Raw genomic sequence first — 24,569 nt, 5'->3', positions numbered from 1 at the left:
CTCGCAAAAGCTGCGGGAAGCACCCGAGGTTCAAATACACCCCAACCATTTCTGCAAAGACTCCTTAGCATGCAGGGATTACCTCGTCAGCTATTTCGAGTTGCTCAGTCACATACAATCATTAGATATGTTGGAATAAAAAGCAGATTGCTTTAAAGTTAAACCATCGTTGCCCTTTACAGACTCGTATTAGCGCCTGAAGGGGGAACAAGGGAACGGACGGGCATATATATTAACGACCTAAATTAAATGTTACATCCTCATCCGTGGGAATAGAAGTGGGAGAGACCTCGGCCAAGGTGCAGCGCTCGCTCTCCATTAGCGCTTTCCCTTGCACGTCCTTCCAGAGCTGCCCAGAGGGATCCCTGAAGGTGGGGGCAGAAAGCGGGGGGGGGGGGGGGGGGGGGGAAAGGGCGCCGCGGGGGTGCAGGGATACCTTCGGTGTCCCCTCCCCAGAGCTCGTCCCTTTCCCCAGGGGAGTCTCGCTGTGCTCCATGCCCGGGTGCGTACCTCTGCCTGCACGGAAAATTCCCCTCCCTTCTTTTTTCCCCCCCTCCCTCCGCTCTCTTTTAAGTGGATTTTTGCTCTCACTTCAATAACACACCGGCTCTAATTAGCTGCAATATTAAGAAACGCTGCTAAATGACAGTTTTATCGGGTTTGTGCAGATAGGAGGAACGCGGGGACCCAGCGAAATACCCACCCAATGCGTTCGGCGCTGGATCCCCGCCAGCAACCGCTGCTCGCTCTTTTTATATGGAAAAATGGCAACATTTTGGAAAGCAGCTTTAAAACTTTGACTTATATTTTACATGCTAAATAACGGGGAGAATGGCGACAGCGTTACAGAAAGCTTCAACCCTGCAAATATTTGAATGGGGCTTTTTTGTAAAGTAGAGCAGCTGTCAGTCAGCTGGCTTTGACAGCCTGCCACAATTTTGTCATTTAATAGTGGGTGTTAGGCTAAGTGCAAAACACTCTGGCAAACAGATGTCAAACCTACATCTCATATAAATGGGGGTTGTAAAATTGAGTTTTAACCCACATATAGGGTTTTAAAAAGCGGTGCCAGTGTGTAAACTGTATACAAAATAGAGATACTGACAATCTCCCGTGTGGGCTTGTTATTTAAAGTAGGCTTATTTAGAAATCTGACCTCCAAATTATGCTAAATCTTCCTACATTTCAAACAGTGGAATATGAGAACAGTGCTTGGAAAAGTCGAAATTAAGGACAAATATGATGGCTTGTTGAAAGGGGCTGATTGCCATGTGTACTGAGAAACCAAGGCACATTCAACTCACCATTGCTCTTCCAAGTCCGAAGAGAAGGAAGGAAGGAAGGAAGGAAGGAAGGAAGGAAGGAAGGAAGGAAGGGGGGTAGGAGGGGGGGAAGGAAGGGGGAAAGGAGGGAAGGAAGGGGGAAAGAAGGGAAGGAAGGCGGGAAGGAAAAGAAGGGTTTGACAGGTTCTGAGGTTCAGGGACTGTTTTTTAAAGCGGGACCCGAGGGATTTGATTTAGGCGGCAGGGGAAGGAAAGATCACAGACGCAGCGAGCACAACCACAGACTCCGTAGGATGAACGAGGGACCGTGCAAGGAGGTGGCCAGACCTGCTGAAAAGAATGGCAGGCACCCGTCCAGAACATGGCAAGAGAGATTTTGAGCGGTAGCGGGAAGAAATATTACTCAGTGTTAATTTCTTCGGAAGTTACTATTTGAAACACGAACTGCTTTTTCTTTTGAACTCACATTTCCAAGACTCATATCTTCACTGAGATACGGTTTTCCGCTGTACTTCGAGGGACCTCCCTGACAAATTTCCTTTGAACATTTAAAAAACGTCATAAATATTTACACCAAAAATTGTTCGTTGCCTCAGATGGTTAGAATGAAGCAAGAAGAGAAAATGATTCAGTAATGATATTATATGGATTATATCAAATTCTCTAGAATAAGTCTGCGCCCATATTATCATTTTCGAAGCTAGACATGTAGCTTCCTAGACAAGTCCATATGAGGGGATTAAATGAAACATTTAATCGAAAAGAATTGTTCATATTAATAATTAACCACAGTTTAAATACACGCTCAGTTGATTTCCTTGCCGAGTACTCAGTTGCAATATTTGAACGGTCCTAGCTGATGTCAAATGAGTAGAGGAATGTACACGGGATGATTATTGATCACATGCAGTTACTGCTGTCTACTTTAAATCCCATTTGATCCGAACTCTCTCCACGCTCATCTCAAATTCCCCAAAGCTCTGCTGCTTGTTTACAGCGTTTTCCTCTTCGCAGGTTTTTGTTTGTTGTTTTGCGGGGGCTGTAGACACTTACTTTTGCAGAACTACGATGAATGCCTGAGACTGGCTAATTCTGCCCCAGGTATTCAAAAAGCACAAGGGGAGATGTGGATGCTCGCAGCCCCGCGCCCGACGGGAGGTCACCCCGCTCTGTGGGCAGCGGGCAGCGGCCCTTGGCCGCAACTCCGGGGTTGCAGATCTCAGCCCTGGGCTCTCGGAAAGGGGCTCGGAGCCTCCCGCATCCATTACCAGGACTCTTGGGCCAGTACTGCAGACACTCTCCTTTCGGGTCTGACCTGAAAGTTGTCGCTTCAGAAATCCCAGATTTAAAAAACTATATTAAAAAAAGCCTAGCGCTTCGTCTAGAGTGCTCCAGGCTGAGGGTACTGAGGACTCTTCGGGTCCCAAGCACCAGCCCGGAGGTAAGGTCTTTTCCATGCCTTGACAAGGCCAGCTACAGTCTAGCATCGGTTAATATCGTCGAAGAAGAAATCAGGTTTTACTTTGGAATAATTGCCTCCAACTTGTTTTAAGTCAATTGTAGCTGCAACTGTGACGGACAGTGAGGCTGGCTCTGTGGCCGGTCCCTGGCTCTAGAGAGGAGCCGTGGTCTGTCTTTATTCAATTCCCTCACACAAGAAAAATTCCTGTATGCAGCCCATTTGCCTGCAAAGAAAGGCTACGGTAGAACACGACCCTTATTTTCAAACAACTGACTGACCAACAAATCTGCAAAAAATATTTATCAATATCTTTGATAGATACTAAAAATCTCCTCTTGCCACCTAAAAATGAACACTTTGTTACCTCTAATGTATTTGCTTTTTTAACAATATACTTGTACAATTGCTGCTTTCCTTCACAGACACAGCTGCCCCCTTTTCAGCATTCTGCAATGAAACAGTTCCAAACCTCAGAATTCAGAATATAATTGACATAGCAAAATACTTTTTTCCTCAGACATAGCAGTTTGATCGTCTTGAAATTAAGTCCAGTGACAACATGCCTTTTCTACAATTGCTCTGAAATACAGAGTTGCACCCTCTCCAACTGCAGTGTCATAAGAAATCCAAGCACTCAACTTATATTTATTCCCGTACTTCGAACGTTAATATTAGCATGTTTTCAAGGAGGAAATATCATAGCACAAATTCTAATGATAGCGCTGGGAAATGACTAAAATAACATGGGAAATGTAAACAAAGATGATTATGATTTTAGCATTTAAGGATTAAATGGTGTTTGTGCTGTACATAGGAAAACCAAAGTTTGCCAAAATTTTGTCTTCCTTGACGAAATGAGTGTGGTGGAATTATGCCTAATCCATACTAGAGTGAAATCAGAGGGAAGCTACAAGTCCTGTAACATAAAGATTGCAAGTTATAAAAATCAACAGGGAAAATCTAATCGCATTTCTGCACAGAACTCATTTTTTACGATGTTTGTGTTGATTCTCTCATTTCATTTTAGAGCAGCAGATAGCAATGTAATTGCTTCATTAGTGTTTTGTAGTTTTGGTTTTAACTTTTTTTTTGGTGCTTTTTTTTTTTAAGGCCTTAGACCCTTTCAATAGGGTCTGAAGTCTGAACCACACCATTCAAGTGCAGAATATACATTCCAAGACCGAAGTGCAAAACAGTTTTTCAAATGGCTTGTGAATAGAAAGTATGGGGTGCAGCTCAGGTTATCCCACTGTGATGTGATCCAGTCCTTCGAGGAAATCATCGAAGTTGAAGGTAGTGCTGTAAAATGGAGCATGGCATAGCATCAGGTATTGAAGAGACTGAGGCAAACTAACCCTTCTGAATGTAGAATGAAACATTTAGAGACTGTCATCACTGTCATGAGCCCACCAGAACGTGTTACAGCTTTCACAAATCTGTTTCTTTCTGAGTATCTGAGCACATGTATTAAAGATCAAATTTTTACTGTGAGGGCAAAATGTTTGCACATAGTTTATATACATTTAACATAATATATTTGTATTTCCCGGGGGAGGTGATAGTACCTTTTCCGTTTGATGCCGTAGCAGTATATGCAAGTAGAGGGTATATATTTTGTTCTGCTTACTTTATAGATGTTCCAGTGCTGGAGAAGTGCCTTCTCAAGTCATTGGGATGAGAAGATCATAATGAGGCATAGCGTGCTGATACAGTGACTGCTATGAAACTATTCAAACCTTTCAGCTCCTCTTCCAGTGAAGATGATTCACTTCTGTGATTTTACCAGGACTGTCACTGGTTTCACCCAAGGGTTGAATTGCTTTTCTGTTACATTAGGTCCAGCTGTGCTGTCAATTTGTTGCCTTAAGCTTCAGCCAAGGGTCCTGATGTCCTAATTGTTGCCATTGTAGAAATCCTGGGCTTTTGGCTGGGATGGACATCTTTTGTGAGAAAACTGGGAGGAAGGAGAGAGGATGGTTTTCCCCAAAGCCCTCTCCTCATAGGCACTATAGCCATGGGCCAATCTAAAGTGGGAGCCATGGACTCAGTCCCCGCTGCAGATCCCAAAAGTTGTTCACATGCATTGAAACAGTTCAATCAACTGGATGTTAATAGCAATTAAAAACCAGCCTCGGGTCCTTGGTAAGTCCTTTATATTTCAACATTTGTAGGGATCCAGAATATTTAGACACAAAATTCTCACTGAACATAAACTCTGCATATAAATCCTGGACTTAAATCTCCTTGAACTGGAGGTGTGAGATATCAGGCTTAATCTCCCTGAGCCTTCACTGAACCATAAATATGCTGACTACCATAGCACACGGGAACATCACAGAAGAATTGACTACAAATTTGCTAATACTTTTAAAGAGAGATAAAGAGGTAACAAATGTGCTAACGATTATCATTACTGTTTACCACCATGACACTCACTGGCTGGGAAGGCAGGAAATAATGTTCAGAATATTTGAGGAATATTGCCTTGTTTGAAAATATCTCTGCTACTAATGTGATGACTATCTATGGAGTTGTGGTTGCTGGGAATTCACACACTGATTTCATGGAGAGATAAAAGAGTGGAGTTTATATGGAATAAACCCCTTTTGAATAAAACAATCTGCATAAATGCTTTAAGAAAGCCTATAATTATGATAAAAATGTTGCTCAAAGTTAAAATTATGAAGCAATCAAAATTTATAAACAGTCTCTCATCGACTTTTAATCATACTTTCTCATATACAAACTGTAGAAAACATATAGTAGCAATATATAACAATATGCATTTTATTTTTGGTAATTTAGGGTGCTATGTCATGCTCTTTAATCAGACAAAGCTTGGCTTGTCAAGATCTGCCATATTATCCTTAAATGTCAAAAAACACATTTAGGCCTCTAAGTTATATATACACTTAGCTGAGGTTTTATCCTACTGGCATCTAAACACCTCTGGAGAGGTGGTGTGCCCTCTCTGGGCTAGATCCAAAGCTTTCTTCTATCATATTCCCACCAAGAACCTCTGGCTAGGGCCTCTACTCTGACTGCCCGCTCTGAAGGTGCTCACTCAGTCTAACACAGGATCCTACTCACACCTCCCCTGAAATTCTCTTGTAGACATTGCTCTTCATTTGTGATTCACTAAGGAGAATGCTTAAATTATATGCATCATGTAGAACTTGGATGGTAAGAGATATTCAAAACAAGGAATATTTGTAATGGGAACCTTGCCAACTTGAATGGTAGCCTACCATGTCTATAAACTCCATTGTTTCCTTTGAGCTGAACTAGCTGAACACATTCAGGATGCATCCTGATAGTAACATGCCTCTCTTGGCAAGTAGTAAAATTCACTGGTATTGTTGTGCCCTTAAAAATGTTATCACAGATAGGTCAAATTAATGAAGTATTTGCTTCAAACAATACATATTTTTTTAATGCAGTATTACTAGATTCTTTTCTGGAACAGAATAGCATGCAGAATATTCCATCTGAACTCCTTATGAAAATGAGATCTTCTATTGAACTGACTGGCACAGCTCTTATAGATAGATTAACTGTTTGACCCTCCTTAATTATGAGAGTAAACAGCCTTTTCTGCTAAAACATAGATTCAACTGCTGCTTTCAGCTAGACATATTAATAAGGAACAACCGCCCTGAGTTTCACAAGGTTTACACCTTTCTAATTGAGTGTGAAATCATGTTTATAAATGCACTCTTTCAATGCTTTCAAGAGGTGAGACCCTTCTAGGACTTCCCATTGATTGCATCTCGTCTTTAGGTCCTTGGGAGCTCACTTCCCTTACACTGTCCAAAAGCCTGAAACAAAAGTTACCAGGAGGGTAAGTAGCCAAGAGAAGGCTGGAGAAGCCTCTTTCCACAGTTCGTGGGGCAAGGCTGTAGGGGATGCTCATCCTGTTAATTTGTGGAGCAATATGAATACTTTGTGGCTCTTTCAAAGAAATAGGGCTGTGTTTTATATTATTTCTGCATACTTGACGAAGGAACATGTTTTTGGCTTGAGAAGGTGATACCTCAGCTTGATCCACTGCTAGATGATTTAGATGGCAGTTTTTTGAAGGATGGAGAAGCACCATGCATGCAGCTTGACGTACATTCTCAAGATAGCATTTGACTATCAAGCAGTGGCATTCTTGGATGTGCTTGTTATGCTCCTGCCCATGCCCCAAATCCAAGCATGGTGCAACTTCCCTTTTCAGCCAAAAAAAAGGACCATTCTAATTTTAGGACTTTGTGGTTTTGTGAGGGAAAGGCAGATTTTATTTTTTCTTCTTTTTACAGTCCAATTTTCTGACTCTTGGCCCTATTAGGGGTTTGCCTGCTGAAGGATGGGTAGAAGTTATTTTCTGTGATTAATACAACACTTCACTTAAAGGACTTCTTTGCTATGAAATCTCTATATTTAGCAGTCTATAATCATTAAAGGTAAACATCAAGCTTCGCTTTATGTCTGTATGTGGCCTAAAAATGTGGTTCTGTTTCTAGCTGAGAGAGATGAATGTCATGAGTGCTCTGTGTAGGATGGAGAACACAAATACCACAACAAAACCTAAACAAACCTAAAGCATGAAACAAAACATTTTGTACACTTACATGAAAATTATATTGAAAATTGGGAGCACGAACTACCAAACTAGGCTTCTTTCTGTTTTACAAACTGCAATGTCTGTTAAAAAAAATTTAAAGCATAATTGCAAATTGAAATTTCCTCCCTATTCTTACTTGACATTTGTGTTTTTCTCTTAACATCTCCCACGTGTTAATGCAGAAGCTTCCTAACCCTCTTGTTATGTATCACATTCAAATGGAACAGTTTAGCAAATTCTCCAATTGTGTTGGTGTTCGCTTTCAGACATGGAAAGCAATTTGATGTGTCCTTTTAATGAGCCATTTTCATGCAAGGAAGAAAACAGTGGTTGGGGAAGTTACTAAAGCTTTCTGCTCATTGATTTTAAGACTCTCTATTGAATCTATGTTGCTTAAACCCCAGATTGTTTTGTTAGAAGAGTTATTCAAACCATATTTTCTTCTAACTCCTAAGTTTGAAGAAATCTAGCTTCCTTTTACTCCTTTGCAGGGGCTGCAGATTTGTCACTGAATTGACTCTGCCACAGAACTGTGCAGTGAAATCCAAGACTTAATTTAAAAAGTTTTTAGCTCTTGGGTTGCTAATGGTGACTGTCAAAATGTTAGAAGGATGTGAAACCATTTGTGGATGGTACTGCAGAGGAAGTGCAAAGGGAAGTCTAATAGGAGCAGTTCTCTTCATCTGTAGCAGGCACGGACTCTAAATCATAATGGTGACAATATAAATGCCATTTTTTTAAGCTGTGCTCCTGTGCTGATCATTTCAGTGATATTTCTAATGAACACAAACCTACTTATCTTGGTTGAATGCTGAAGTGGACAGAGGGTAGCATGCTCAAGAAGAAAACTAACTGCAATGGATAGTTTCTTTAGAGAAACAAGAAACTTGGGACCCAACAAAATGACCGTGAGAAGAACAGATGTGCCAGACCCCCTACACTAGTCACTGAAGCAACCACAGTGGTCATAATCCTACCTATGGTCACATGTCTTCTTGTACCAGGGTTCCTTTGGGGTTTCACTTAACTGACAAGACTCTGAGAGATGGCACATACTGAGCTTTCAAGCACTGACCGATAGTGACCAAACTTTTGGCTACAGGGAGCCACATGAGCTGTGTCACACTGTAGAATGTAGGTGTGCTTTCCTAGCCCTTTGCTCTGGAGAGACAACTCAGACAATGGCCTAGCTCCATGATGGAGATAGATTGAAGTACACACCATCCCATCCCTGTGTTCAGGTTTTTTTTTTGGATGCACTGGAAAAGAGCTGTGGCATGTATGCCAGTGAGTTCCCTCGCCTAAAACGTTGAGACATGTGGCTGTTGGGCATGCTGATGAGCATGTGCACCCTACAAAAAAGAATACAGCTGCAGTCACCTAAGGAGGTTGGAGAATGTACAACAAAAAAGCATAAAGGAAGGTAGTCCCTGTAGCATGTTGCAGACACAGACATTCCCACATGTGCATGACATTTATCAGGGGCTGTGGGTAGTGCATGTGTGCAAGGCATGAACTTTTGGTCATGTTGTCGGGGCAGCAGGGATGTGTACTGGGACACTGGGGAAGAAGGTTACAGGATACAAACTGCCAGAACAACTCATCCAGATTCCAGCTCCCTCACAGCAAGCTGGTGGTCACAGGGAATAGGCTACAGGATTGAATGAATGTTTTTCTGGACTGGATCTTGCTTGCTGAATACATGTGAAGCACATTGGTACAACTCATGACTACAACTCAGTCTTGCAAAAGTAAATTTTGTTGGAATAAGGGACCATTAGAAAGCAAATTCTATAGGACTCATGTGAGTCCATTTAAAAGCAGAATTGTAGCTCAAATAAGTTTTTTTTTTTAAATTAAAGAATGGTTTTCTAAAAGCAAGGACTGACCATGATGTAGTTAAAGTGTAGGTGAAATTGTTAGCTGAAGCTACTGGTGGACAGAATTTATAAAGTGCAGGCTCTATAAATTATATTCAGTATGTTTTCCAAACTACATAAGTAAAATGCCAGTTATTTATTAAAAATCCTACTTCAGTACAAAAGTTTAAAGTTTCTTTTTGGGCACAATGACATTGGCTGTACTTAGAGTCTGTATATTAGAATGACATAGGTCATTGGGAAATCATAAAAGTCTTACCAAAGAGTGAAACCACTGCATACATGCTGAACTACGTAACCCTGCCACGAATTGTCTAAACAAAATAATTTGATACTGGCTGTTTTCCACACTTTAATTAGCAAGCACAGATGGCTGTTGCATAATCCTATTTAATGTCTGTGCTGGATACCTCCCGAATAGCTCAGTGATTAAGTTCATACCTTAGTTTGGCTAAATGCATTAGCTGAAAGAAAACTGCTCACACTAAGATTCACTTTCTGACATAAATTTAATGCAAGCATGTTTCCTTCCCTGGCTTAACTGAGAAAAAGCTCTATTAACTTACAGTATGTTGGTTGCAAAGATGCCCTGAGGTATTTTGTATAAATGTATATTGATGTCTTATGCGATTTTTTCTTCCCCATCAGAGTTTCTTTGCAACAGAGATCACAGTGCCCCCATTAGATAATCACCACCCTCAATGGCATCCAGCCTAATCATGCAATTGATCACAGTAAATCAAAGATCTGGGAATTCTCCGAACAGCTGTCTGCAGCTAACCCTATCTGTGCAATGGACTGCCTTGGCCACACTTCCCCTGGAGGCAGATTTATGAGAGGGTAAGGGAGGGCAGATGTTGAGTCTGCAGCCCACCTGTCTGCAGTGCTGGGCCCCAAGGTATAGCGAGGGCTGTAGTACCACTCCTGCTCCCCACCACCGCTGCTGCTGCCTTGGACTGCTATTTGCCACAAAGCAACAAGATCTCCAGTCTTGTTAATTATGGTGGCTAATAAGATACTTGCATACTTGTATGCAACATGAATCATACTAATTTCAACTCTCATCATTTAAGATTTTTGGAGTTACAAACAGTGACAGTTCTACCCTGCCTACCTGCTTTACCACATTAGGAAACATATTTTAAGATGCTTAACCGTTTTTTCATGTGAGAAAAGCAACTTCTTAGTTGCTCAACAGGTGCATAAGCAGTTATTGGTAGAGAAGTTATGTGCATTTACTTAGACAAATAAAAATTTACATAAAAATAACTTTCAAATATTTCAAAATGTAGAAATGAACACGATAAAAAAATTCTAAGTGATTACACAAGATTTTAATAATTTTACTATCTCAGCTCAGTTGGTCTCTCTAAAAAAAAACCCTAAAACTACCATAAAGAAAAGTAATTATGTTTTATCTTATCTCTCCCAGAATATATTTTATTACAAAAGTCTAGAACATCTGTTGTGTAGCTTTCTGTGCATTTTAATAACATATTTTAAAAATTTTTAAAGGAAGGATACATATTTCTGTTTATCGAAATATTTATTGGATGACAGAATGTACAGATATCAGTGAGATGTACATATGATTTTAAAAGAAAACGGCAGTGGACAGCTTGTGGTGAGTTTGTCTTAAAATCACAGTGATTCTTTCTGTGTCTGGCCTAAAGTTAAAACTCACAGCCTAAAGTTACAACTCACAGCCTAAAGTTACAACTCACTTCCTAAAGTTACACACTGGTTCTGTTCAGGAACATGGGACAATATTCTATCTCTTGTCAGTGGTGGAAGAACAGATACATAATTTCACGCTTGATTTTTTTATAAGGAAGTTAGTTTTGACAATGCACTATGACTTAGTAATAAAAGGAAGCATTGACATAGTTTTGTATCAACACTGACATTGTTTGCTGAACCAAGACCACAAACAAACTCACCTAAACTGTACTGTTGTTAATCTGTAAATTAAGGGAAACCTATTTCTTCCTGAAGGACAGAAATTATAACTTCTACAGAGGTGATCAATGTACCTGAACTTCCAACAGGAACAAGAGGTATTCTTCATGTCCTCAAGATATTACCTCTGCATTAAATACCACCTCTGGCTGTACTAAAATGCTGCTACCAGTGTCATTAAGTCTGGCTTTTGTCCACAAGGCAGAGAGAAACACAACTTAAGCCCAAATAAATGGTTGTGGATATGACCTGAGACAGATATCTCAAAAGAAAAGATATTTCCCAAATCCTAAAATGGCTTTTATGGTCCTGATTGATCAGTCTTCTCTTCCACAGAGCTCCCGCTGGATGCCAAAGAGAGTTCAATGGGAGAAAACAATGACTTGAGTGGATGACATGGAGTATACTAGAATACACCTAGAATTAAGTTAATGTTCTCTTCAGGAGAAGGAGAAAACCAGATACAGTAATATACTACTGGTCCACAAGAAGCTTTTTTAGACATTTTTTCTTTGGTTGGGTTTTTTTAATGCATTTCTGTTTAGGTGCTTTCTTTCAGGCAAACTCAATGCAGAAATTTATAAAGATCCCACTTATTCCATCTATGTCCAACAAATACCAGAAAAAAATACAAAAGCATGTAAGGATGTTAGATTAATTATGGGGAACGCTGCGCTTGTTAATGATTTTCATTATATTTATTTAGAGTAAAGACACCAAAGAAATGAGAAGGATTTTTGTATTATATTCTTCTGAAGCCCTGTGATAACAAAAAGTTTGAGATTCTTTTGAATCACAATAATTCCTTTGAAATAGGCAGAAGTGGCTAATGTGGGATTCCTGATATTCAGCAATGAGAAAGGAATCTTACTCAAAATATGGTAATTCTTAACTTCCATCTCTACTTCTTCCATCTCTCTGTACCCTCCCAAAGACAGTTTATGTGGTAAGCTCTGCATATCAAAGTAAAACCAGGTATTTCCTAAAGACATGGCGGTACCTGGAGAATCTTTAGGAACTCAAGAGACCCTTACACTGAATGTCTTTTTTTTCTGCTGGTCTGGCTTGGAAATAAAAGCTGAAAAATTATCTTATGAAAATCAATGGCATATCTTAGAGAACACACAAAGTAGAAGCACAGTTCAAGTAATGAATGGCATAACTTCAATTATGTTTGGTTTGGGTGTATGGACTGAGTTAACTGCGCTTACAAAAATGTGTTTTCAAGTTAATTATCTAATGTAATTTTAATCTAAATATATTAAAGGGACTTTTTTTTCTCATTCTTGGTCTACTGTGAAGTCATTCAAGTGTCTAAGTGATTGAACTCTTGCATAAAAGTGTTGACATTAAAATAGAGTGTAATAAAGAGAACAGGGTAATTGCTAGAAGGTCAATGAAGAGAAAAGGAAACAACTGTGCTCAATTTAACAGTTGCACGGCAGGCAATATTTGGAAGTGAAATAGCTGCCAAAGAATGGACATTTGGGTGATCTGCATTGAAGAAAATGAAAAATGACATACTATTTTTTTATTTTCAGATAATCGGTATTGCAGATGGTTCTGTGATTGAAAATACACTGAGGCAAGCTGAGTAGGATGTACCTTGACAAATGTCTGTGTTCTCAAACTCTCTTTCTGAACTGGTCATCTGGACTCCCTGTAAAGTCAGTGGAAACAAACGGTATGATTGGTTTCTTCCTAAAGTACATGTCAAAAATGTATTTCTCTAGAACTACAGGTATTTTTTTTCACTGGATATGAAGATACCTGGAGATGACAAGTTCAGATGTGGGCATCTAAAACTAGATGATGGAAGCCCTATCAAAGTCATCTCTGGTGTTGGAAAACCATCAGCAGTGTAGGTGGAACAAGGGAAGACCAGGGAGTAACAGCCTTGGACATCCACTAAGTGCTGCCACATCAGACCTTTGGTGGGGAACTTCAAGACTGTCCAGTGACACTACATAAACTTAGCAATTGTGTCAGTCCCTGGGTTTACAGAACATATACAGGCTATATACTGTGGTTCCAAAGTTAGAAAGAAGACTCTTGTTTCATGATCCTGTTTCTAGATCAAACTTGCTATATGAAGTACGAAATTGGTGGTTTACACCAAAGTAGTCTTGGAAGGAGAAATCGTCAGGTTGCAATATATGCTCTTATACTGCTTAGTGATGCATGAAGCAACTAGAGCAGGACCACAAATCTGTAGTCCTAAGAAGCCTTAGATTTTCTTTTATTGTTAAGTCAAAACTATATACCAAGATGAAGCCATTGTCTGTAGCTAGGGCTGATGATAGGCTTCCTTAAAGAGAAATCTACTTCACAGACTCCCAAACACCTTCATTTGCTTTCAAGTTAGGCTTTATAGGTGGTTATTTAGAAGTGCATGTGTCCTGCTGGTTTTATTGTACTTCTTTTGATCTGGGGAATGCACTGTAGTACTGTGCTTTGTAATCTGTGTTATTACCAAAATATTCTTCCCCTGCAATTTCCAACTATTTGGATATTTGAAACATTAATATTTTTAACTTGTCATTTTATCCTGGGCACCAGCCTGTTTTTCCAGGCTATGGCTATCAGCAAACAAGTAGCTGAAAGTGCAAGTGTTCAGATATATATTCACGTAATTATTCTGAGATCATAAAATTGAAAAAGGTTCTTTTGCAAGTACAAAATAGGTTACGCCTCTATTCAGCTGAACAGCATATCTTATCCTCCTCCCTTCAGTATCTCTCTCCCCATCAAAACACCAACATGCACAGGTGAGGTTTAGGTTACATATTATGAAGAAATTCTTTACAGAGAGGGTAATCAGGCATTGGAATGGGCTGCCCAGGGAAGTGGTGAATTCTCCGTCCCTGGAGGTCTTTAAGACGAGACTGGATGTAGCACTCAGTGCCATGGTCTAGTAACCACAGCGGTAGTGGATCAAGGGTTGGACCTGATGATCTCAGAGGTCTTTTCCAACCCGGTTGATTCTGTGATTCTATGATTCTATGATTCTTTGCTTCTACTCGAGTACATAGAATAGGTTTTGGCATATGGATCATCTGTCTTACGGTATCATAATTATGTGTCTTGGTAGAAGATACCTAAGAGACTTGTGAAGATTGCAGCCCAGCTTTTGATTATTTTTACATCTAGCTCATTTATTGTCTAGCTCAGCTAATTTGTTATTTTTATCATATACTGATGCTGTTGCATGATCTAATGTCAAGGAATGGTTATAATGCTGTTGCAAATTTAACCATACTGGGAAAATACTGATCTATTGATACAGGCACTGAAATTCTTCCAACCAAGTCTAAGGAATTTGAACTACACAATTTGACATTCCCCTTGGGCCAAAGAAGCTTTAAGAAATTCTTCCATGTAAAAATTACTGCTTTATATCTCCTCTTGATATACTGAACTTACTGTTTAATTTGCTGGATCTTTGCATTCTAGGCATTTATTCCCACATAATCTGGAAGTCTTGACTCTGTAAAAAACCCCTGAAAGGCCAGCAAGGGTTCTCCATAATGCACTGCTTGCAAAACCAAGGCTCTAGATTTGCTGATCCTAAAGATCCCTTTTTTCCCATGGTGAAAATGGACCATAGGCATACACGAGAAACAAACTCATTTGACTGGACAGGTAGAAGAAAGCAAGTGTGCCTTCTGTCTTAAAGAGGACTTTCCAAGAAAGTATCTTGCTATAGATGAGTTTTTGAAATAGGGATTTCATTCATGTAGAAATATCAGTACTTCTGTGACTATGCAGGGCATGGATCTCAGTTAATGCCTAGATCTGTAGACAGAGCAGGTATCTGTGCTCTTGGGAATAGATTGATCCTAATGACAGAGAGAAAGGCATAAATCTAGGATTTATGCTTATATTATCAAACACCGATGCTGCAGGCTTTCAGGTAGTTTTCTCTGACAGTTTTCTACAAAGAACCATATAAATGGAATGACAAGGACAGATGTCAAGATCCCCATTTAAGAAGTGAACATGGTAGAAAGAGAACATAACCATATTGTAAGGTATTTGGGCTTATCCTTAAAAGAGAACACCTGTACAGCAAGGGTAGATTTTTGCCTAACAAAAATGAAACCAGATTACTGGCTTGGAAAATTAATTATTATGTGTATTTACTTAAACCAGGAGTGGGAAGAAACAGGTGCTGAGAAGCACAGAGGTCCTACTAAGGCATCTGTTTGATATTCAAAGTACCAGCACTTTTTAGAATGAGTAACACTCCAGGACAAAAGCTGTAACAGTTACAGATAGGCAGAGGAATACAAAAGTAATCCTCTAAAGTTCATACATCAACTAAAATGCATGCGATATTGATAAGATCATAGGGGAAGGGTTGTCTAAAAATGACAATATCAAATAAAAGAGCTAAATAAACTCTGGTACATAGACAAAGGTAAAATTCCTGTAAATGTCCATGCACCGTTAGAGAAAGCCTAAAATTAAAAACATGTTGCCAAGCATTGGAGGACCTATAATCTGAATTGCTGAAGCATGATGGAGTCAAAAGACAATGGGACATTATTTGTCACACACAAAGCCATACAGAGAGAACAGACTGTGACAAGAGAGGCATAGGAGTGACCTTGTACCTGGAAAAAATCCATTGATTATAATAAGCCACATGATCACATGGCAGATCCTGCTTAAGTACAGACCCCTGCCTTCAGAACCACTGTGTGGAAGGCACCCAGAGAAAGACTTTGGATCAAATCCTGACACCAGTGGGCACATCAGTGGCTCTAGAATTTTACTGCCTTTACGGGGATCCTGAGGCTGCCGGCATAACCCCACCTGCTCTCTGACTTCCAAACCTACAAGTGCAGCCCTCATCACAGCAGAAGCAAGCTCCTGTTGCTTCACAGCATCCTCCCTGCCTGAGCACATCTGGCCAGACACGGCCCCACTGGTGTCCCTAGCCTGTGTGTGGAGCAGCTGTAGGAATGGAACCCTGGCAGGAGGTCCAATGCTGTATGCTTAGAGCTGTCCTGGGACAGGTTAGGGTAGAGTGGGAAGAAACATCGGGTTTTATGGGATTGGGAGAGTGAAGCTTATCCACAGAGATGCAAGAGATAACGACACCCAAGTACAGTAAAGAAAGCAGTAGAAAGCAACTGTAGTGTTTAATAGCAACAGTAACAGTAATAATAATAAAGATGAAAGCACACATTGAATTAGCACAGAAATTATTAAATTATTGATAACTTCAGTATACCTTTTTGGAAAAGTTACTTTTAGAGAGAGAACAAGTCTCTTTCTGAATCCTTCCTATCAGTTAAAATGTAATCTTTTCAGCTCTCTGCAAAGAAGGTGATATGTTACTTACTACTTAATGCTGGTGAAATAATCTGAAAATTTGTAACAGGAAACAAGAACTACTAAGTGAAATTAAATATTCCGATAACACACTGGCACAACAAAACAATGAGAAAGGAATCCATAGGCAAAACTGCCAGAATCCATAGGCAAAACTATCCTTACCAGCATGGAAGAGATCTCAAACGAGGGGAAAGCTGTGCCCTGGGGAGAAATTCACTATTTAGAATAGCGTTCAGCTGGTACCTTTGCTGTTTCTCTATTTGACCTTTCTGGCAAGGCTGGTAGATTTAACTTGGAGTTATTAATGTGAATAATTGTTCAAACTCACATTTAAATTAGATAGTACAGGAGGGAATACATTAGCCCTAGTTTTTTAGCATCATAGTTTTGAAGTTTTTTAAAGGTAACATAGAAGAAGGAGGAGGTTTAAGGAAAATCAAAGGGAGGGTGTTTTCTTTATCTGTAACAAGAGCTATCTTGGCTATAGATTAAATAAGTACATTTTTGCTTCTTCCCTAGTACTTCCTCTCCAATCCATGCTACTTATTTTTGGAATAAAGTCAACTAATACAGTGAAATGAGCAGGCAAACACCTTTGCCATGGCTCTTGAACTGATCAGACAAAAAGGATACTTCAAGAACTGTGAATGGTTTGGGGGAAGATACACAGTCAGTCACCTCATCAAAATGGTACAAAGGTATACATCATCCTAAGAAAATTTGTTGAAACCACAACTCCTAAATCCCACAGAGATGAAAAAACCTCAAATTTTGTGTTCAAAGTGCCGCTACATGGCAGACTACCTGCAGGGAGGTGGTAGCTGTGTTGTTGTAACCAGCTCCTCCAGAAGCTTCCCTGGGCCAGTTAGGTTGTGCATAGTTTACTCTGGATGACAGGATCATTACAGTTATGAAAGATGGTGCTGAATACATGGAGACCATCAGACAACTCATGTTATATGACCTTTATTTGGTTCTTACTAACAGGTTAACATCCTCTTTGAACGAGATAGGTGAAAAACACTGCAGAGATATAAAGGCTGATGAGTCATTTCTATGACATTATAACCGAAGCCTTTCCCAAACAAAAATGGCAAGCCTTCTCACTGTCTCTACTAGTTTGTTGAAACTGTCTAACTCAAAGAAAATATGGTCTTCATATTTTCCATATTTTCCCTTCAATTCCACTGGTGGAAGGACAGGTCATTTATGCCAGTGGTGAGGACTGAAGACACCTGATTTGGAAAAGTCTTCTGTTTGTGACAGGGTCTAGTTGTATATATTCTGGACTACAGTTACAAAATGTTGTTCCTCCACTCAAAGCTCCTAAAAGGCATATCCTAGAAAAAAATGAAAATAATACACAGTGGTCTAATTTTGGTTTTGCTACTACAATAATGACATCAGGCCCCAGAAAAAAATAAGAACTTTTGGAAACATATAAGAAGATGTAGTGCCTGCTGCCAAAGACTCTATGCCTCCAGAATTACCCCTAGGGCCTGAGTCTGTAATACAGAGATCCCTTTGAAATACCTGCACTTGAGGGTACCTTTCCTCTGTATTTGGCTAAATGGTACTCTACCAGTTTATACGCTCACAGCAATGAGTTTCTTTCTCTCTTCTGTGAACAACCTTCCTTACATAAGCATATTAATAACAAGAGGTGTGTTTCTGCTAGATCATAAAATACTGAAAATACGTAAGATGGAACTTCAAAGGGTGGGATTCTCCACTACAGACCACTCCACAAGCTGTGTTAGCAGTACAGCAATGTTGCATACTTTGTCACTACTTTTCTAGGACTTCTCATTTTTTAGGAGAGCCACTGTTTGGAATAAGGAACATGTTCTCAGGTGACAAAAATCCCAACATGATGAATGCATTTTATAGTTTGAAACTGCATAGTGCTTTGATGGAGAAGATACATTTAATGATCTAAAAGTAGGTAGAACAGCTGTCTGACATAACATTTCAGGACTGACTATGGAGTGTATCTTTTCAATGCGATCTATTCTGGGTGTGCTGGTTTTGTGAAAGAGTGAGAGGTTTGCAGTACACAAATTCCTTGGGGCAAAGGGAAGGTTTAAATCCTCCCACACTTCACCCTGAAATGTTGGTGCTAGGTAGCAGTCTTGGCACTTAGACTGTGTTTAGACAATTCCACTGTATCTTTCTCCAGAGGTGCACACCATTCTGAGGTGGAAAGTAGCAGAAATAAACAACTGCAAAACAACTGAGAACAAGATTATATTCCTGTGATTTGGACATGCTAAATCCCATTTGGGGAACATTATCATCCTAGGCTCACTTAATAATCAACAGAGAAGAACATGCACTTCCAGGATGTGATTTGGATGAAGAAGGGTCTCACTTTTCCTGTCAATTTCCTTTCTCTCTCAACTATCTTTGCAGGCGGCCTTGAACAACTCTGCTCCTAACTAGGCAACTATGCTGCTAGTCTCAGGTGCTTTTCACTGGGTGTGAGAAAGTCAGGCCTCAGGGCACTATCTGGTTCACACATTTTTGGTGCTTATCACAAATTCACACAGAATGAAACACTACAGTCTCTACATTCTATAAACCATGTCTACTTGACCGTATGAGCACCTATATTAAAAATTAACAGTAAAGAATACTTAAACAGCAGTGACAGCTGGGACCAAGCCTCAGGACTCTCTCAGGCCTGCCCTCAACCAATGGGCTGCAAAATCAAGCTCCCTCTTACCTATTCTCTCTCTGCTCCAAAGGCTCACACAGTGAGCAGAATGAAGAACTTCTCTAGTTTGATGGGTAGGATAAGCTCCGAGAAAAAGGGAATTGCGGTTCAAACTCCTTCAGTCTGAGAAAGGCTTAAAATCTATGTTTCCCACTTCTTGTAAGAGTGTTCAAACAATGAAGTTATTCTGAAGTGGCTGCTGCCTCTTCCTCTTGCATCATTAGCTGCTTGCTCTCAAGAGACAACTCAGTGCTCTGGATTTCAAGTGGATGAAGGTGATTGAGGTTCAACACTTGTTCAGATCTACACTGAGAGGTTTCCCAGGTGATTGGTAGGTGAGAGTTTCAGTGACCTGCTCAGACAGTGGAGAGAGATAGGTTCCTAGCTGCTTTGAATGATTTTGGAGGTTGCCATATTTCCCCACCCATTACATTTGGAATTGAGATGTCTACCCCAGATGCACTGAATCATCCTGCTGAGCCAGGAGCTGCCCGGAAGCACGGCAGCACCCAGGCTGAGCAATTCCTGTTGATAGTTCAAATACTGCCTTTCTTTCATGACACAGTTCTTAGCAATTTCTTTTGAGCAGGTACCAAAGAAGAGATGCTTCAGTGACAAATATCCCTCACCTTGCATGATCTACCTCAGCAGCCTGGAAGACTGCATAATCATATTCAAGGTGATCAAGGTATTTTAATTTCTCAAGATTTCCCTTCCACAAAGAGTCAGTATATTTGTGATCATACTACAGAGCTCCCTGGGGAACTGGGAAACATATTCAACACATACATGCAGATATGTGCTGGATGTTCGCCACCCTAGGCATGACATTCTCCAGTCTATTCTTTAGCAAAGCAATGAGCATAACAGGTAGAGAAAGTGTGTTCACTCCACTATAAATAGCTAGTTGCATTAAGTATAACATTTACATTTGCTTGTAGTTGTCTGAATTCAGAAACAAATTTGATGCACTACAGTCATGCCAGTAGATCCTCTATTGCCCCTCCTCCCCCCCTTAATTGCACACCTTTTTTGCTAGCTACTTTTCCCCTTTCAGTCCTCACCATGCAAATTATGCCCACTTTCACTTATTTTCTGACTAATTTAGACCTAAAATTTATGCTGCCATTCACGTCACTGCTGAAATTGGCTCAGAGCTTTCCAAGGGAGTTGCACTTGTTGACAGCAGGTATGAATATATTTCTTAGATTTGAATGCCTTCATGTGAAAAAAAAATTGCAGAGCACTGTCAAAGCTGTGACTGATACACTGAATAAATGTATAAAGTAAATAACCATACTTACTATGATGAATTCTAGTCTTAGACCCTAATAAATACCTTTTGCAGGCAATAGTTGCTGAACTTGTATCTGAAAAATATGAGCCTGGTACCCTAACATTTATGTACTAAAAATGCAAAGGCTGGTTATCAATATGCTCACTTAAATCACAAAATTCAGTACATGGATAGGTGGTTAAAAGATTACCAATTACTGCAATATCGTGACGGACTCCTCCAGCAGGAACAAGAAGGAAATCCCCCAGGACAGCTTGAGTCTGAGAAGTAAGTTCTGTTCTAGATACTTTTTATGCAGAAGGTTCTGAGTCTCCTTTCATAAGATACTGATTTGGATCTTTGTATTATATATTGACTGGCCCAATATTGACCTTTGTCTGAACTGAAGCTGAACAGTTTTCAAAGCATCTGCTTACCAGAACGAAAGTAAACTGCAAAAGCATATTGGATACAAAGTGCTGACCTCTCTAGATCATTTTTAACCTTAGTTTGCTACTTAAACAGCAATTTGTAGTCTGACAGGCAGCTTACTTAGGCTAACAATTTAACTGAATGAAATGTTATTGGTTTGGTCATAATATATAACCTTTTAAAGAAATTTTACTCTTTTAAAAATGTAGAGATTTTCTACTTAGATAGAAAATTATATAATAAAACATTTCTGCTATTAAAGAAGTTGGCAAAGGCCAAAATCCTTTACCACTGCAACTTTTTGGAATGAAACATTCAGTGCTTAAAAAATCAGTATAAACACTAGCAATGCACAGGGCACTTTTAGACATCCAGACAGAATACAAGTGGAATAAGGAGAAGTAGCTACTGTTATTATTCTTGGAAAACAAGTAGTCTACAATAGCCCTGAAAGCATGTGATTCTCTCTGTTACTTCACATTCAGCTTTATTAAACATTTAGCTCTGATTCAGCAAAGTACTTAATAATGAACACAGCTCAAAAAAAATCTGATGGGTCTCCATGGCTGTCCTCACTGCATGTGAGGAAATGGTCCCGAGCAATGCTCTGAGCACCTCTCTGGGAGCAAGAGTGACAGTGGGTGTTGAGAGCATAATTACAGGAAGGTAGAAATCAACACAAACACAACAAACTATACCCAAGAGTGAGGAAGATTGAGTAACAAGTTTAGCAATACAGAGTTGTCCAAGTGAAAAGCATAGTCCTAAGCAGCTGCAGCCAGTGTGGCTACCTCCTTGTTGCAGTGGGCCGAAGAGCTAGAAAGCTTAGAGCCTACATTTGAACTCTGAGACCTAACTTTAACATAAAGCACCTGCCTGCACACTTCGCTGAAGTAGCACCTTAGATCTTCAGTTAAGTCATCAATGTTGAGTCTTATGGAAGGCTGTGTGATACTCTCATTCAAGGCATGCACCACAAGGAAGCTGTGGGCTTTGGTGGATTCAGCAAGACTATTCCTAGAACATTTTCAAAAACATAACTTAATATTTTTAAATAGACAGTTCTTCCTGCTGAAACTATTTATGTGGGGATCTGATAGAAATTGTTAACATTTTAAAGAGATAACTAGAAAGTATCATATAAATGTTTGAAATTAAAAAAAAAGATTCCCTTAGAAGTGGAGTTTGCTTAAGCTGATACTTTTCATAGGCAAAATAAATAGCATTTGAATTTAGAAAAAAATAAATAAAAAGGGAAAATATTAATTGTGAATAGGAAAAGGGAAAAATTTTAGAGATAATCTAAATTTCCCATCAACTCTACTCTAGAGAACACAGGTTTCAGTGAAATATCAAATAAAACTCCCTGTGACAACAGAATTAAAAAAATCCAGCAGCAAACGGGTTTCACCTAGACACTGTTTTCCAAAAGGGTTTGACAGCCACCCAGTCACCCAGCCGAATGACCATCTAGAAGGCCCTGGACCCACTCCACTAGACAGCAGTAGAGTAGGTAGGTAAATAGGTATGAGTAAGCACATACACATGGGATAATATCACAACTCTATTATTCTCTGGTAGGTAGGAAAAAGAAATAGAAAAAAAAGTCTATTGAAGTGGCTGAAGGCATGGGGGCTGGTGCCAGAAACAGTGTTCAAATGCTTGTAGCCCTGTCTTCCCCTGGGCCTTGCGCTGAGCTCATTTGAATCCTGACTGCTCTTTTCATATATAGGTTTTCCACAGAGCAGTCAGACAACACAAAGAATATATTGAATGTTGAGGTCAGAATTAGGCTTAGAAAAGACCAAAGATCTTTGCACTTTACACTGGGTAGAAAAACTTCCCAAAGCCACAAATGACTGCCCCAGTTCCCAGAAAATAATGCAGATTTCCAGCTGCAGCCTTAAAAGGCTCTGAGGCCAATGACTAAACTGCAGTGTGTTGACCCTGGCTAGATGCCAGGTGCCCACCAAAGCTGCTCTATCACTCCCCTCCTCAGATGGACAGGAGACAGAAAATATAACAAAAGACTTGTGAGTCGAGATAAGGCCAGGGAGAGATCACTCATCAGTTACCATCATGGGCAAGACATACTCAGGAAAAAAAATAAAAATTTACTACCAAACAAATCAGAGCAGGTTAATGAAAAATAAAAACCTAAAACCACCTCCTCTCCTCCTCCTTCTTCCCAGGCTCAACTCCACTCCTGATTTCTCTCCCTCTTCCCCTCAGTGGTGCAGGGGGACAGGGAATGGGGGCTGCGGCCAGTTCATCACCCATAGTCTCTGCTGCTCCTTCCTCCTCAGGGGGAAGGATGAGTCATACATACTCTTCTTTGCTCCAGCATGGAGTCCCTCCCATGGGAGGCAGTCCTCCATGAACTTCTCCAACATGAGTGCTACCCACGGGCTGCAGTTCTTCACAAATTGCTCCAGCGTGGCTCCTTCCTGTGGGGTGCAGTCCTTCAGGAACAAGCTACTCCAGCATGCATTCCCCACAGGGTCACAAGTCCTGCTCCAGTGTGGACTCCTCTCTCCATGGGTCCACATCCTGCCAGGAGCCTGCTCCAGTGCAGGTTTCCTATGAGGACACAGACTCCTTTGGGCATCCAGCTGCTTTGGTGTGGGGTCCTCCAGGATCTGCAGGTGGATCGCTGCTCCGCTCTGGACCTCCGTGGGCTGCAGGGGAACAGCCTGCCTCACCATGATCTTCGCCACAAGCTGCAGGGGAATCTATACTTCGGTACCTGGAATCCTCCTCCTCCTTCTTTACTGACCTTGGGGTCTGCAGGGCTGTTTTTTTTCACATATTCTGATTCAGCTGCATTTGCAGTAATTTTTCCCTCTTCTTAAACACATTATCACAGAGGCACTACAACTGTTGCTAATGGGCTCTGAGTTGGAGTCTTCTGACATTGGCCCCATTGGACATGGGGGAAGCTTCTGGCAGCTTCTCAGAGAAGCCACCCCTGTAGCCCTCCCAATACTAAAACCCTGCCATGCAAACCCAATACAGGTCCTTAGGAAAAACAGCCTCCCTCATCCCTCAAGCAAACAACCTAGGTAATTGGTAACCTGAGCAGCTGTTTGTACTTCCATTGAAAAGAGTTAGAGTCAGAAAAAAGGCTAGGGTGGGGAGAGGTAGGGAGGTAGGAGAGAGAAGTCAGAGCCAGTATTCAAGGTCACTTGGTCTGGGAGGTACAGTGAGACGCAAAGGTCTCTATGCAGAGTATGCTGCTGCTGAGGAGGAAGCAAAGCACCCACAAAAGTGTACAGGCAATAAACTGGTAAGACCATTTTTGCCTGAAAGTGATGCCAATCCTACCCAGAGTTAATGACCCCTGGAGAGCCGAGAGGTTTGTAGGTTACACCCTCTAGCGTTCATTTTTAGCAGGAGGAGGGCACAACATAGGAAGGGGAAATCCAAAATGTCAAGTGCTTTTCAGAACAAACATTTATGCAAATTATTCAGCGATGCCATATCTTTTGCCTTCTAAACCTAGCATAACAGAGACTGTGTTAAACCTGAACTAAGACATAAGCAGGCCATTAAGGTACACATTGTTCCCATCACCTCAGCTATGGGCACCAGGCCAAACACTAAGTAAATAAC

The 24,569-nt window shown here is 40.4% G+C and overlaps 1 long non-coding RNA gene across 1 annotated transcript in view; it reads right to left on the bottom strand.

Annotated features, from left to right (window-relative positions):
- Positions 1–3,868: 3,868 nt before the first annotated feature.
- Positions 3,869–24,569, bottom strand: part of LOC113945692 — a 46,334-nt gene continuing 25,633 nt past the window's right edge. Inside the window, exon 3 of the long non-coding RNA XR_003527171.1 lies at positions 3,869–4,044. This is a non-coding gene — a long non-coding RNA (uncharacterized LOC113945692). The remainder of the gene's footprint in view (positions 4,045–24,569) is intronic.

The sequence above is a fragment of the Corapipo altera genome, unplaced genomic scaffold (assembly GCF_003945725.1).
Source record: "Corapipo altera isolate COAL_440 unplaced genomic scaffold, ASM394572v1 0, whole genome shotgun sequence".
Classification (NCBI taxonomy): Eukaryota; Metazoa; Chordata; class Aves; order Passeriformes; family Pipridae; genus Corapipo; species Corapipo altera.
Note: the sequence above shows the minus strand (reverse complement) of the source record. Positions and strands in the feature narration are given on the sequence as shown.